The sequence below is a fragment of the Martes martes genome (assembly GCF_963455335.1).
Source record: "Martes martes genome assembly, chromosome: 2".
In the NCBI taxonomy this organism is placed as follows: Eukaryota; Metazoa; Chordata; class Mammalia; order Carnivora; family Mustelidae; genus Martes; species Martes martes.
The window spans coordinates 27,494,030-27,510,926 of NC_137889.1; positions in this window are offsets into that span (position 1 = coordinate 27,494,030).

The window sequence follows — 16,897 nt, forward strand, 5'->3', positions numbered from 1 at the left end:
GAGAGAGAGAGGGAGAGTGCGGCGGAGGGGCAGAGGGAGAGAATTTCCAGCCGACTGCCCGCTGAGTGCCGAGCCCGACGGGGGTCTCTGTCGCCCGACCCCGAGATCATGCCCGGAGCAGAAACCAAGTCAGACGCTCAGCCAACTGAGCCACCCAGGTGTCCCATACTTCACTTTGTAAACTTCACTGTAATGGCCCGATGTGGCAGATAACTCATTTAAGTTTAATAAAATAGTTACCTGTTATTGAAACAACGTAAATCTCACTTTAGGTTGCCCCATTAATATGCCTATGATACTAAGGGGTATTTTTTCACGGGAGAAAATAAAAAACGTAAAGCCGTCTTTTTCTTAAGAGGGGGGAAACTTTTTCTAAAGGAAAAGAATTTTTTAAATGTGACATTCTCCTTTAAATGCGGGGTAAGCGGTGGCCGTTTGGGAACTAGTTTTAATCAGCTGAAACTGAGATCCTAAAAATACCAAGTTCTAAACCATCCAGCAGTTTTGGACTTCTACTCAGGGTAAAGAAAGCTGCAAAGAATGCTTCCCTCCCTCTAACAAGAAACAGCTGGATGATACAAAAAAATCACATTTTTGAGCTTCAGATCTCTGAGGCTGCAAAGAATTCCCGGAACCGAATTCCAAAGAGGGGTAATCCACTAGGAGGAGAGGCGGGACGCACCGACGCCCCTTCTCTCTTTGGCAGAACATGGCAGCCCTGTGGGTGTTCTACGAACAGCTAGGAAAAACCCAGCTAAGATTTTAAATGTGTTTAAAGACCAGGTGTGGGCTTCTGCATCGCTTTGGATGGGACTGGCTGTTTAATCTGTGGGTTTTAGCGCCAGATGGAAATGTGGGAAAACTTGCTGGAAAAATGAATTCAAGACGGTGACAGCAGAGCATTCCACCTTAAGGACCTTCTCGGTGTGAGGGTGTGGGTGACTGCAGGGTCCCGACCCGGGGCCGCAGACCCAGAGGGAGTTTGCGCGCAGCGGAGAGCTCTCCCCCACCAGCCTTCCCCAGGTATTCACGGGAGGGAGCAAGAGCTGCGCAGGCCAGGGGAAGCCGTCCCGGCTGCAGCTGGCGTGACTGGTGGCTGCGGAGAAGCCAGCCTCAAGCTCCGCCAGCTCGCGGGGATCCTTCACCCCCTAAGTCTTAAGCCACCGCAGGCCGGTCAGCACGTGACCGACCACAGGACACTGGCAAAGATTTACTGTTTCTGGAGAAGCAGTACAGGCAAAAGCGACCCGCCGCTCTCGAGACACGCGGGGAGATTAATTGTTCCTGGGGGACGAGTAGAAGCGAACTAGTTCTGTTCCTGGGGGAGGGGCAGCGGCCGCTCTCAGACAGGTGTTTGCCGGTGCTGGGGGAGGCGCCGAAAACCACCACCCTCCACCCCCCGCAGACAAAGGCAGAGTTTGGCGGCCACAGGTGGGAGGAGCAGGAAGGCTAAGAGAGCCTCACTTCCGAAGCCAAAGCGCAGAGGGCCTGCCGGAGACGGAGGCTGGTTAGGACGATAGGGCGTCTCTCCCGCTCCTGCCAACCCCAGAACCCCACCAACTGCAGGCAACGGGACACCCCGGGGAAGAGCCTGGAGAAGGACGCTCTCGCTGATACAGGTGTGCGGGGGCGACGGAAAGCTGGGGGGGGGGCAGGCGCCCAGAAAAACTTAGCACTGCACCCCCTACCCCAAGCTCAAGGTGATAGCAGCCAGCCCACTGTTAGTGGAGTTGAGGAAAGCGGGCTCCGAGCATGAGTCGTCATAGAATTCTGTGCCTACTGAAACTGAGTTTCAAAATGGAACATGGAAGACACACACACGCTGAAGGAATTCGTCACTCGCAGACTTGCCCCGTGGTAAGAAATATTCAGGGGCCCTGGGTGGCTCAGTCGGCTAAGCCTCTGCCTTTGGTTCAGGTCATGATCCCAGGGTGCTGGGATCCAGCCGGCATTGGGCTCCCTGCTCAGCGAGGTGTTTGCTTCTCCCTCTGTCCCTCACCCCACTTGTGCTCTTTCCTAAACAAATTTTAAAAAAAATTTTTTTTAAAGAAATTTTCAAGTAAGTTTTTAAGGCAGAAGAAAAATTATACCGCATGAAGTGCGAATTTACACGGAGGAATAAAGCGCATTGGAAATAGTATCCATTTACATGAGTGAGTACAGAAAAGGGTTTCCTTGTTGTATAAATCCCTTTAAGTGATTATCTACTGTTTAAACAAAAGTAGTGTTAGATGGGATTTTTAATGCTTGTAAAAGGAAGATGTATGACAATAATAGCACAAAGTGTGAGGGGATAAATGGAAGTATTCTAGTAAAAGGTTCTTATTCTATACATAAAGTGGTGTAATATCACTTGAAGGGAGACTTAAACAGGTATACCGCCCGATCAGTCTTAAAGCAACCAACCCTAAAGTAACAAAACCGAGAAGTATCGCTAATAAGGCACTAAGGAGATACAGGGAATAAAATATATTTAATCCAAAAAAATTATGAAAGAAAAGGAATGTATGGGACAAACAGAAAACAAATAGAAAGAGGCCCCTGGATGGCTCAGTCATTAAGCGCCTGTCCTCAGCTCAGGTCATGATTGGGGGTCCTGGGATGGAGCCCTGTTTGGGCTCCCTGCTCGGCAGAAATCCCGCTGCTCCCTCTCCCACTCCCCCTGCTTGTGTTCCCTCTCTCTCTGTGTCTCTCTCTGTCAAATAAATAAATAAAATCTTAAAAAAAAAAAAAAAGTAAGATGACAGATTTAAACCTGACCATACCAATAATCTCATTAAGTTTAAATGGCCTAAATACCTCAGTTAAAGACAGTGTTTGATTGGATTAAAAATCATGCCCAACTAGATGCTGTCTAAAAGAAACAGCTGTAATGGATAAAAAGCAAGCCCCTCCCCAAACCTCCAGCTAACATGAAATCCTGGCTGTCATATCTAATGCAATATGAAACACATAAGAAAAATCACAGGGGCGCCTCTGGCTCAGCCCGAAGAAGGATGTGACTCTTGATTTTGGGGTTGTGAGTTTGAGCCCCATGTTGGGGGTAGAGTTTATTTAAAAAAATTTAAAAGAGTCATAAAGTTCAGGAAGGAAAAAAAAAAAAAAAAACCTTTGTATTCACAGAAAACATGATTTTGTAACAACAACAAAAAATCCAAAGTAAATTTTTAGAGAGGGGTAAGATGGGAGAGAGCGAGCAGGTGAAGGGGCGTGGCAGAGGCAGAGGGAGAATCGCAAGCAGATGCCCCACGGAGCACGCAGTCTCATGTGGGGCTTACTCTCACGTCCCTGAGATCACGACCTGAGCCAAAATCAGGAGATTGACGCTTAACCAACCGAGCCACCCAGATGCCCCCAACATAATTTTTGGTAAGTAAGGATAAGAATTAGGTGCCACTGGTATAGCTCCTAGATACAGGCACAATATTGTTTTTAAAAAAAGCACTTATTTCTATTATCAGTAAACAATTGGAAAGTAAAATGGAAAGAAAGCGGTCGTTGACAACAACATTTTAAAATCAAATACATGGCAAGGGTACCTGAGTGGCTCAGTCAGTTAAGTGTCTGCCCTTCTGCTCAGGTCATGATCTCAGGGTCCTGGGATTGAGCCTTGTGTTGGGCTCAGCAGAGTCTGCTTGTCCCTCTGCCTGGAACCCCTGTTCTTGCCCTCTCACTCTCTCTCTCAAGTCAATAAATAAAATCTAAAAAAAAAAAAAATCAAATATATGGCAAGAATTCACCAAACATTAGTACATTGTTGAGAGAAATTAAGGACTCAGAGGAGGTATATGTCATCTTCATAGGCTGACACACACAATGTGGAAAAAAAAGTCTTCTCCCCAAAGTCATAGAGCCTCAGTAGATCCTGGTGAGAATCCCACTAGGGGTTTCCCCCCCTCCATGTGTAAGTACAACAAGCTGATGCTAAATTGTCTTATTTTAAAATATAACAAATTTTACCATTTTACCATCGCACCTAGCATGTTTTTAAAGTTCATCCATGTTATAAAATGAATCAGTTTCCTTTTTATGGCTGAATAATATTGCACTGGCTGTATACACTACATTTTGTCTATCCCTTTGTCTGTTGATGGATATTTTGTTGTTTCCACCTTTTGGCTATTGTGAATAATGCTGCTATGAACAATGGTACTTAGTGTATTCTTTTTAAGATTTAAATGAGTGATTCAACTACCTTAATGGTGAGATAAGTATTTATTTATTTTTTTAAAAGATTTTATTCATTTATTTGAGAGAGAGAGATCACAAGTAGGCAGAGAGGCAGGCAGAGAGAGAGGGGGAAGCAGGCTCCCCGCCGAGCAGAGAGCCCGATGAGGGGCTCGATCCCAGGACCCTGAGATCATGACCTGAGCCAAAGGCAGAGGCTTAACCCAATGAGCCACCCAGGCTCCCCAAGATAAGTATTTAGACTGCATTTGTTTTTTAATCCGTTTGATGAGGTCAAGATACGCTAGTAATTTGCTCATTGCTTCTGTTTTCAATTTATTGGCAAGTATTATTCATAGACCTTCTTACTTTTTTCTCCTTCTGTATCTTTTTTTCCCCCTCTGTATCTTTCATTTTACAAATTCATGCTTTTATTTGTTCCTTCCTCTGCTTTATATTTTATTGGTCTTCAAGGGCCAACTTTTGTTCTTTTCTTTGGAAACTTCTATTTCTTTTGATATTTGCTCTAATTTTTTTTTAATCTTTTATGGAGTAGTAAACACTTGGCTCATAATTTCCAGCTTTTCCTTTATTACAATACAAGTATTTAGTTATAAATTTCCCTATAAAGACTAGTTTGGTTGCATTGCACAAAGTTTATTTTGTTCTGCAAACAGTTTTACTAAGGTAGAGTTTATGTATAAAATCTTCCCATTTCGAGGGAATAATAAAAGATTTTTGGCTGGGTCATTCAGTAGAGTATGTGACTCTTGATCTTGGGGGTTCTGGGTTTGAGCCCATGTTAGGTAAGAAATTACTTAAAATAAAATCTTAAAAAAAACAAAAGATTTTTTTAAGATTTTATTTATTTATTTGACAGAGACAGATCACAAGTAGGCAGAGAGGCAGGCAGGCAGAAAGAGAGATAGAGAGGGAAGCAGGTTCCCCGTTGAGCAGAGAGCCTGATGTGGGGCTCGATCCCAGGACCCTGAGATTATGACCTGAGCCGAAGGCAGAGGTTTAACCCACTGAGCCACCCAGGCACCCCAAACCAAAAGATTTTTAAGGAATGCAGTCACTCTGGAAAATAGTATGGAAGTTTCTCAAAAGTTGAAAGTAGGGGCATCTGGGTAGTTTAGTCAGTTAAGTACCTGCCTTCAGCTCATGATCCCAGAGTATTCTGCTTCTCAGGATCAGCAGGGGAGCCTGTTTCTCCCTCTCCTCCTGCCCCTGCTCATGTCCTTCCTCCCCCCTCCCCCCTCTCTCTCACTGTCTTTGAAATAAATAAAAAAATCTTTAAAAAAAAAAGTTGAAAATAGAGCTACCTTATGACCCAGCAATCACACTACTATGTATTTACCCTAAAGATACAAATGTAGTGATCCAAAGGGGCACCTGCACCCAGTGTTTATAGCAGCAATGTCCACAATAGCCAAACTATGGAAAGAGCCCAGATGTCCATCCACAGATGAATGGATAAAGAAGATATGGTGTATACATAAAATGGACTATTACTCAGACATCAAAAAAAAAAATCTTGCCATTTGCAATGATGTGGATGGAACTAGAGGGCATTATGCTAAGCGAAATAGTCAGAGAAATAAAGTTATATGATCTCACTCGTATGTGTAACTTAAGAAACAAAACAGGACCATAGGGGAAGGAAGGTAAAAATAAGACAAAATCAGAGGGAGAAAAACCATAAGAGACTTTTAAAAAAGATTTTTTTTATTTATTTGACAGACAGAGATCACAAATAGGCAGAGAGGCAGGCAGAGAGAGAGAGGAAAGGAAGAAGAGGAAAAGAGAAAAAGGAGGAAGCAGGCTCCCTGCTGGGCAGAGAGCCCAATGTGGGGCTCGATCCCAGGACCCTGAGATCATGACCTGAGCCGAAGGCAGAGGCTCAACCCACTGAGCCACTCAGGTGCCCCAGGATTTTATTTATTTGAGACAGATTGAGAGGGAGACTATAGAGAGGAGAGGGAGAAGCAGACTCCCCACTGAGCAGAGAGCCTGAGGTGGGGTTTGATCCCAGGACCCTGAGATCATGACCTCAACTGAAAGCAGATGCTTAACTGACTGAGCCACCCAGGCACCCAGAGACTCTTAATCATAGGAAATCAACTGACGGTTGCTGGAGGAGGGTGGGGATGGGGTAACTGGGTGATGGACATAGGAGGGCATGTGATAGAATGGGCTCTGCATATTATGGAGGACTGATGAATCACTGAACTCTATCTCTGAAACACACACTATATGTTAGTTAATTGAATTTAAATTAAGAAAAAGTAAAAATAAAGTTAAAAATTAAAAAAAAGATTTTTTAGTAAATTTACCCAATGAAACAACCATAACCATAGATCAGTTTTAGAACATTTTCATTGTTCCAGTAAGATCCCTCTTGCCTATTTAGTTACTTCCCATTCCCACTGGCCAGCCCAAGGCAACTACTCATCTACTTCTGTCCCAGAATTTATCTTTTCTGGACATTTCATATAAGTGGAATCATAATATGTAGTTTGTCATGTCACCAGCATGTTGTGAAGTTCATCCATATTGTAATACGTTTCCAACTGGTGGTATGTTACCATTGAATGAATCTAACATTTCTGCCTATCCATTCAGCAGTTGATGGACATTCAGATTGTCTCCAGTTTTTGATTAATTCCATTAATTAATTCCATTCCTCTAATTCCATTAGAATTAATGTTGCTGTAAATATTGGCATACTTGGGGTGCCTGGGTGGCTAAGATGGTTAGGCGTCTGCCTTTGACTTAGGTCATGATCCCAGGGTCCTGGGATCGAGCCCCACATTGGGCTCCCAGCTTGGCAGGGAGTCCACTTCTACCTCTCTCTCCCCACTGTCCACCCTGCTTGTGCTCTCTCACTCTCTCTGTCAAAAAAAAAAAAAAAATTGGCATACTTACCTTTGTGTGAACACGTATTTTAGTTTCTCTTGGGTAGATATGTAGGGGTGGAATTGTTGGGTCATAAGGTAATTTTACACTTAAGAAGCTACCAAGTTTCACAAAGGGGCTACATCATCTTACATTTTTTTATACCAATGTCATAAGAGGGCTCCTATTTCTCTACATTCTCACCAACATTTATTATTTTTTTCTTCAAGTATAATTAACAAACAGGGTTATTTTAGTTTCAGGTGTATAATGGAGTGATTTGTAAGTTCCATATATTACTTAGTGCTCATCAAGTTAAGTGCACTCTTAATCCTCTTCACCTATTTCACACATCCCCTTACCCACCTCCCTTCTGGCAACCACTAGTCTGTTCTCTGTTTATTTAAGAAGTCCTTGTTTGTTTGTTTGTTCATTTGTTAAAATCCACAGATGAGTCAAATCATACGGTATTTGTCTTTCTCTGACCCACTTATTTCAGTTAGCATTATACCCTCCGATCCATCCGTATTGTTGCAAATGGCAGGATTTCATGCTTTTTGATGGCCAAGTAGTATTCCATTTTGTATTACTACATCTTCTTTATTCATTCATCTACCAGTGGGTACTTGGGTTGCTTCCATGTCTTGGCTATTATAAATAATGCTGCAGTAAACAGGGGGGTGCACATGTCTTTTCAAATTAGTGTTTCCATTTTCTTTGGGTAAATACCCAGTAGTGGAATTATTAGATCAAATTAGATCAAATTCTGTTTTTAATTTTTTGAGGAATTGCCACACTTTTTTCCTAATGGCTGTACTAGCTTGCATTCCCATCAGTTCCTTTCTCTTCACATCCTTGCCAACACTTGTTATTTATTGTGTTTTTAATTTAGCCATTCTTATAGGTTTAAGGTTTAAGACTAATAACTCATTGAGGTGCCTGGATGGCTCAGTGGGTTAAGCCTCTGCTTTCAGCTCAGGTCATGATCTCAGGGTCCTGGGATTGAGCCCCGTATCGGGCTTTCTGCTCAGCAGGGAGCCTGCTTCCCCCCCTCTCTGTCTTCTTCTCTGCCTACTTGTGACCTCTCTCTCTGTCAAATAAATAAATAAAATCTTAAAAAAAAAAAAAGATTGTTAATTCATTGTAGTTTTGATTTGCATTTCCGTGATAGTAAGTGATGATTGAACATCTTTTCATGTGTCTTTTGGCCATCTGTGTATTTTCCTTGGAAAAAAATCCATTCATATTCTCTGCTCATTTTTAATTTGCTTTTTTTGGTAATGAGTTGTATAAGTTCTTTATATATTTTAGATATTAACTCCTTATCTGGTACATCATTTGCAAATATCCTCTGCCATTCAGTGGGTTGTCTTTTTGCCTTGTTGATGGTTTCCTTCACTGTGCAATAGATTTTTATTTTGGTGTAGTCCCAATAGTTTATTTTTGGTTTTGTTTCCCTTGCCACAGGAGACCTATCTAGAAAATTGTTTTTATGGCTGATGTCAAAGTTATTACTGCCTATGTTTTCTTGTAAGAATTTTATGGTTTCAGGTCTCACATTTAGGTCTTTAATTCTTTTTGAACTTATTTTTGTGTATGCTGTAAGGAAATGGTTCAGTTTCATACTTTTGTATGTAGCTGTCCAATTTTCCCAGTACCATTTGTTGAAGAGACGGCCTTTTTCCTATTGTATATTCTTGCTTTTTCTGTCACAGGTTAATTGATTATAGAAGCATGGGTTTATTTCTTGGCTCTGTATTCTATTCTATTGATCTGTGTGTCTGTTTTTGTGTCAGTACCATCCTGTTTTGATTAGTATATCTTCGAAATCTAGGATTATGATACTTGTAGTTTTGTGTTGCTTTTTCAAGATTGCTTTGCCTATTTGGGGTCTTTTGTGGTTCCATACAAATTTTACGGTAATTTGTTTGAGATCTGTGAAAAATGCTGATGGTAGTTTGATAGGGATTATGTTGAATTTATAGATTGCTTTGTGTAGTAGGGACATTTTAACAGTATTGGTTCTTCCAACCCATGAGTATAGATAATTTTCCATTTGTGTCATCTTTAATTTCTTTGATCAGTGTTTTACAATTTTTGGAATACAGGCCTTTCACCTCCTTGGCTAAGTTCATTAAGTATTTTTTAAATTTTTAAATTTAAATTCACTTAATATATAATATATTATTATTTTTGGAGGTAGAGGTCAGTGCGTTTTATTCTTTTTGATGCAATTGTAAATGGGATTGTTTTCTTAATTTCTCTTTCTGTTACTTCATTATTAGTGTATAGGAAGGCTGTAGATTTCTTTTTTCTTTTTCTTTTGTTTTTAAGTAGGCTCCAGGCCCAGCATGCCCTAACATGGGGCTTGAACTCACAACCTTCAGCACAAGACCTGAGGTTAAGATCAAAAGTCAGATGCTTAACCAACTGAGCCACCCAGGTGCCGCTGCTGTGGACTTCTGTCCACTGAATTCATTTTTCAGTTCTAGTAGTTTTTTGGTGAAGTCCCTAGGGTTTTCTATATATAATATCTTGTCATCTTCATCTTCATACAGTGAAAGTTTTACTTCCTTACCAATTTGGATGCCTTTTATTTGTCTGATTACTGTGACTAGGACTTCCAGTAGTACTACACTGAATAAAAGTGGTAAGAGTGGACATCCTTGTCTTATTTCTGATCTTAGAGGAAAATCTGTTTTTCCCCATTGAGCATGATGTTAGCTGTGGGATTTTTCATATATGGCCTTTATTATGTAGAGGTATATTTCCTTTAAAAACTATTTTGTCGGGAGTTTTTATTGTAAATGGATGTTGTACTTTGTTTTTTTCTGCATTTATTGAAATGTTCCTATGGTTTTTATCCTTTCTCTTGTTGATATAATGTATTGATTGATTTGTGAATACTGAGCCACCCTTGCATCTCTGTAATCAATCAATCAGTCAATCAATCCCACTTGATTGTGGTGAATGATTTTCTTGATGTTTGTTATGAATGTTTATTGTATAATTCAGTTTCCTAACATTTTGTTGAGGATTTTTGTATCTATGTTCAGGAGAGATATTGGCCTGTAGTTCATTCTCTCTCTCTCTCTCTCTTTTTTTTTTTTGGTTGGGTCTTTATCTGGTTTTGGTGTCTGGGTAATGCTGGCCTCCGAATTTTGAAGCTTTCCTTTCTCTAGTATTTTTTGGAATAGTTTGAGAAGAGGTATTAAGTCTTCTTTAAATGCTGGTAGAATTCACCTGCGAAGCCATCTGGTCATGGCCTTTTGTTTGTTGGGAGTTTTTTTGATTACTGAATCAATTTCACTGCTAATAATCAGTCTGTTCAAATTTTCTATTTCTTCCCGATTCAGTTTTGGAAGGTTTTATGTTTCTAGGAACTTATTCCTTTCCACTAGATTGTCCAATTTTTTGGCACATTAATTTTTCATAAATTTTCTTATAACTTTTTGTGGTATCAGTTGTTATTTCTCCTTTTTCATTTCTGATTTTGAGTTCTTTCATATTTTTTAATGAGTCTCACTAAAGGTTTATTAACTTTCTTAATCTTTTCAAAGAACTAGCTCTCTGTTTCATTGATCTGTTCTATTGTGTTTTTAATCTCTATTTCATTTATTTCTGACATAATCATTTTTTTAAAGATTTTATTTATTTATTTGACAGATAGAGACCACAAGTAGGCAGAGAGGCAGAGAGAGAGGGGGAAGCAGGCTCCCTGCTGAGCAGAGAGCCCGATGTGGGGCTCCATCCCAGGACCCTGAGATCATGACGTGAGCCGAGGGCAGAGGCTTAACCCACTGAGCCACCCAGGCGCCCCTGACCTAATCTTTATTATTTTTTTTTCCTTCTGCTGGCTTTGGGCTTTTTCTTTTTTAAGATTTTATTTATTTATTTGACTGAGATCACAAGTAGGCAGAGAGGCAGGCAGAGAGAGAGAGGGGAGGAAGCAGGCTCCCCGATGAGCAGAGAGCCCGATGCGGGGCGCGATCCCAAGACCCTGGGACCATGACCTGAGCTGAAGGCAGAGCCTTTAACCCACTGAGCCACCCACGCACCCTGGCTTTTTTCTTTTTCTAGCTGCTTTAGGTTTTAAGGTTAGGTTGTTTACTTAAGATGTTTTTGTTTTCGCTTCTTGAGATAGGCCCATATTACTATAAACTTCCTTCTTATTTTTTTCAAAAGATTTTATTTATTTATTTGATAGAGACACAGTGAGAGAAGGGGAAGGGAATGGGAGAGGTGGAAGCTGACTTCCCTCTGAGCAGGGCACCCCATGTGGGTCTTGATTCCAGGACCCTGGGATCATGACCTGAGCTGAAGGCAGATGCTTAACAACTGAGCCACCCAGGCACCCCTAAACTTCCTTGTTATTACTGCTCTTTGCTCTCTTCTCTTGTGGTTTGACAGCTTTCTTTAGTGATATACTTGTATTCATTTTTCTTTCTTTTTGTGTATCTATTACAGATTTTTGATTTGTGGTTACTTATATGTAACATCCTATGTATATAGCAGTCTATATAAAGTTGATAGTTTCTTAAGTTTGAATCTGTTTTATTATTATGTTAGTCACCCTACAGTACATCATTAATTTTTGATGTAGTGATCCAAGACTCATTGTTTATGTATAAAACCCAGTGCTCCATGCAATACATGTCCTCCTTAATACCCACCATCGGGCTCAGCCATCTTCTCACCCTGAATCCACTTTAAATTTTTACTCTTTCCTGAAGTTTTATGTATGTGATGTTACACTTTTATTTCCTGACTCCCTTGACTGATTTTTATAGATATAATTGATTTTACTGCATTTGTGCTTTAACTTCTGTACTGGTTTTATAAGTGATTCGTCTATTTTTATTATGTTTGTATTTACTTGTGAAATGTTTTTCTTTCATAATTTTCTTACTCTTGATTAAGGCCTTTTCTTCAACTCAAAGAATACCTTTTAATGTTTCTTGTGAATCTGGTTTAGTGGTAATGAACTACTTTATCTTTTGTATGGAAATTTTATCTTCCTTTCTATTCTGAGTGATAGCCTTGATGAATAGAGCATTTCTGTTTGCAGATTTTTGGTTTTTTTTTTTTTAAGGACTTTATTTGTCAGGGAGAGAGAGCAAAGCAAGGGGAGCAGAAGGCAGAAGGAGAAGCATGCTCCTCACCGAGCAAGGAACCCATTGTGGGAGTTGATCCCAGGACTCTGGGATCATGACCTGAGCCGAAGGCAGATGCTTAACAGACTGAGCCACCCAGGCGGCCATGTTTGCAGGGTTTTTCCTTTAAGCACTCTAAGTATATTATGCCACTTTTTTCTGGTTTGCAAAGTTTCTGCATTAAAATCAGCTGATAGCCTTATGGAGTTTCCATTATAAGTAACTGTTTCCTCTTGTTGCTTTAAAATTCTCTCTTCATCACTAGTATTTGGCATTTTAATTATTATGTGTCTTGGTGAGGACCTTCTTGGGATTGATTTTGTTGGGGGCTCTCTGTGCCTCCGAGATCTGGATATCTGTTTCCTTCCTTACATTAGGGAAATTTTCAGCTATTGTTTCTTCAAATAAGCTTTCTACCCCCTTTTTTCTATCTTCTTCTGGGATCTCAATAATGTGAATGAGGAGATCACTGAGTTCCCTTAACCTATTCTCACTTCTTATTATCCTTTTTAATTTCCCCAGTTTTTCTCTGTTGTTTTCCAGTATCCAACCTTCCAGATTACTCATCCATTCTTCCACTTCTTCTAATCTACTATTTATTACATCTAGTGTTTTTTTATTTTTTAAGTTCTTCATCTGTGACTGGTTCTTTTTTATGTTTCTATCTCTTTGTTGAGAGTCTCACTGAGATTCTCCATTCTTTTCTTAAGTCCAGTAAGTATCTTTATGACCATTACTTTGAATTCTCTATCAGGCATATATCTCCATTTCATTTACCTCTTTTGCTGTGACTTTTGTCCTGTTTGTTTGTTTGTTTGTTTCATTTGGGTCTTATACTTTGTCTCTTCATTTTATCTAACTCTGTGTCTATTTCTCTGTGTTAGGAGAGTCAGCCATGTCTCCTGCTTTTCAAAGTAGTGGCCTTATGAAGAAGAGGTCCTGTAGTGCCCTGCAGTGCAGTGTCCCACTTACTAGAAACTAGTGCTTCATGGGAATCTCTTATGTGTGTTGCACCCACCCTGTTGTGGTGGTTGAGCCACATTCGCCTTCAGTCCAGCTGGCTGCAATAGCCATCTTTGCCTGTTGTGGGCAGAGTTTGTTTCCTGTATTGTTAAGGGGCCTGTATGGGACCACCTTGGGTATGAAGTTGGGTGGTGTCAGCAGACAGATCAGATGCCTGCCCTCAGTCTGTTTGCTGGAATGCACCTACCTGGAGGGTGTACTCCCTGCATTGTCCCCTGAGAGGCTGTCACTGATGTAGGGCCTGTAGTCAGACCAGATGTCTGTCCACAGTCCACTACTGGGGCTGCACTGGAGCTGGTGTGTGTGGTTATCTTCTCCTCTCTCCAAGACAAGACTCACTTTGGAATTGTGTTGGCTACTATGGGGGCTGTTTGCAGAAAGAGACATGTCAGCTACTTTGGAGGGACTAGTTTGAGTAGGGCAGCGGAAGGAGAACTTTGGGACAGGGTGCACGTTGTTAGCAAGTTAGGTCGTGTGTTCATGTTGGTTCCTACAGGTGGGTGCATGTCTAGGCTCGATGTAGGGAGGGAGATGGTACATCAGCTCTTTTGTTCTGGGAGAAGTCCCCTAAAGATCTTTCCCCCTCTAATACACATTCTGAGATTAAATCACCTTCCCATTTACTCCAGGTATTTTTTCCAACACCTGCTTCTATGCTATATCTCAGTAAGATTGTTTGTTATACTGTCTCTTTAAGGGCAGACACTCTGTTTTCTATTCCCTCCGGCTTTCCCAGAGCCAAACTTGCTGATTTTTAAAGTTCCCAGTGTTAAGCCCCACTGATTGTAAGAACTAACAAAGTTAGTCCTCTCTGGTTTTCAAAGCCAAGTGTTACGGGGAGTCATCTTCCCAGTGCAGGTCCCCTGTGTCTGGCAGTGTGATGTGGACCTTCCTCTCCTTTCTTCATGCTTATGATGTCCCCTCCATTTGTGATTGATCTCACTGGTTAGTTTTTCCCTCCCCACTGGTTAGATTCCCATCTGAGACTCTTTCCTACTACTTTCCTTTCCCATGTGGTCTCCTCTCTATGATTAACTATGGAGAGTCTGTTCTGCCAGTCTTTGGATTGTTTTTTGGGTTAGTGGCACTGATGTGTCTGTTATCTAGGTGCATCTGTGGGACAAGATAAGCTTAGGCTCCTCCTACTCTGTCATCTTCCCAGGCTTCCTTGGCATTTGTTATTAATAAAGGTCTTATTTATTGTAGCTTTTCTAATGGGTGTGAAGTACCTCAGTTGTGCTTTTAGTTAACACTTCCTTAATGCTGAGCTTTCATTTATGTACTTATTAGCCATTTGTATGTCTTCTTTGGTGAAATGTCTATTCATATTTTCTGCCCATGTTCTGATTGGGTTGTCTTATTATTAATGAGTTTAAAAGTTCTTTTAAATTCTAGATACAAGTCCTTTATCAGATACGTGTCTTGAAAATATTTTCTTTCAGTCTATTGTCTTTTCTTTCAGTTCTGTTTAAGTGTAAATGTTTATTTCCTAGTCTAGTTTATCAATTAAAAATTTTTATGAACCTTTCTTTTGATATCACACCTAAAAAATCGTTCCCTAACCCAGGGTCTCAACGAGGTTCTATGTTTTTTTTTCTTTTTTTAAGATTTAATTTTTAAGTAATTTCTACACCCAAAATGGTGCTCAAACTCTTGACCTCAGGATCAAGAGTCCCATGCTCTTCTGACTGAGCCAGCCAGGTGCCCCAGGGTTTTGTGTTTTCTAAAGTTTGTTACAGCTCTTATGTTTAGGTCTGATCTGTTTTTAGTGAATTTTTGTTTACAGTATGAGGTATGCATTTAAATTTGTCCTTCTGTAGCATGTGTATATAGAATTGTCCTAACACCATTTGTTGAAGAATCCCTCAATGAATTGCCTTACTACTTTCTCAAAAGATAATTAACTATAAATGTAAGGATTTATTTCTGGATTCTTAATTTTGTTCATTGATCTGTGTATCTGGGTATACCTATACAATACTGTCTTGAAAATTATAATTTTATAACAAGTTCTGACATTGGAAAGTGAATGTACCCGTTCTTGTTTTTCCAAATTATTTTGGCTATTGTAGAGGTTTTGTCCACACATTTAAAATTTATTTTTTCATAACCAGTTTTTCTAAATTTTGTTTTATGGAAGTTAAAAGTTCCTTTATCTTTGAACTTAATTCTTTAAATTCCAAAAAGAATAGGTACTTCTGAAAATTTTTGCTTTTAATAGTTTCAAGTTTTTATTTAAATTCTAGTTAGCATATAGTGTAATATTAGTTTCAGTAGAATGTAGTGATTCATCACCTACATATAGCACCCAGTGCTCAACACCACGAGTGCTCTCCTGAATACTCATCACCCGTTTACCCTATCCCACCGCTCACCTCCCCAGTAGTTCTATTTGTTCTCTATAGTTAGAGTATGTTTATGGTTTACATCTTTTTTCCCCATGTTCATCTGTTTTCTCTTTAATTACTGAGTGAAATCATGTGGTAGTTGTCTTTCTCAGATTTATTTCACTTAGCATATACTTCATCCATGTCACTGCAAATGGCAAGATTTCATTCTCTTTTATGGCTTTTTTATGGATGCTTTCCAACTTTGCCACACAAGTACCCCATATACCACCTCTTTTTTTTTTTTAAGATTTTATTTATTTGACAGACAGAGATCACAAGTAGGCAGAGAGGCAGGCGGAGAGAGGGGGTAAGCAGGCTCCCTGCTGAGCAGAGAGCCCGATGTGGGACTTGATCCCAGAACCCTGAAATCATGACCTGAGCTGAGAGCAGAGGCTTAACCCACTGAGCCACCCAGGTGCCCCCCACCTCTTCTTTATCCATTCATCAGTCAATGGACATGTGGGGTCTTTCCATAATTTGGCTATTGTTGATAAGGTTGCTATAAACTTCAGGGTGCATGTATCCCTCTGAGTCACTTTTTATCCTTTGGGTAAATACCTAGTAGATAATTGCTGGGTCATAAGGTAGTCCTAGTTCTAACTTTTTGAGGAAATTCCATGTTATTTTCCACAGTGGCTGTACCAGTTTGCATTCTCACCAACAGTGTAAGGTTTCCCTTTCTGCACATCCTTGCCAAAATCTGTTGTTTCCTGTGTTCTTATTTTTAGCCATTCTGACTGGTGTGAGGTGATACCTTATTGTAGTTTTGATTCATTATTTCCCTGATTTTGAGCATCTTTTCACGAGTCTGTTGGCCATGTGTGTATCTTCTTTGGAAAAATGTCTATTCATATCTTCTGCCCATTTCTTAACAGGATTACTTTTTTGAGGGGGTGTTGAGTTGTGTAAGTTCTTTATAAATTTTGGATACTAACCCTTTATCAGATGTATCATTTCCAAGTATCTTTGTCCCTTCCAAGGGTTGCCTTGTAGTTTTGTTGTTTCCTTCTCTGTATAGCACCTTTTAATTTGATGAAGTCCCAATAATTCATTTTCACTTTAGTTTCCCTTGCCTCCGGAGATGTACCTGGTAAGTTGCTACAGCTGATGTCAAAGAGGTTGTTGCCTGTGTTCTCTAGGACTTTGATAGTTTCCTGTCTCACATTTAGGTCTTTCATCCATTTTGAATTTATTTTTGTATATGGTTTAAGAAGGTGGTTCAGTTTCATTCTTTTGCACGTTGATGTCCGGTTTTCCCAACACCAT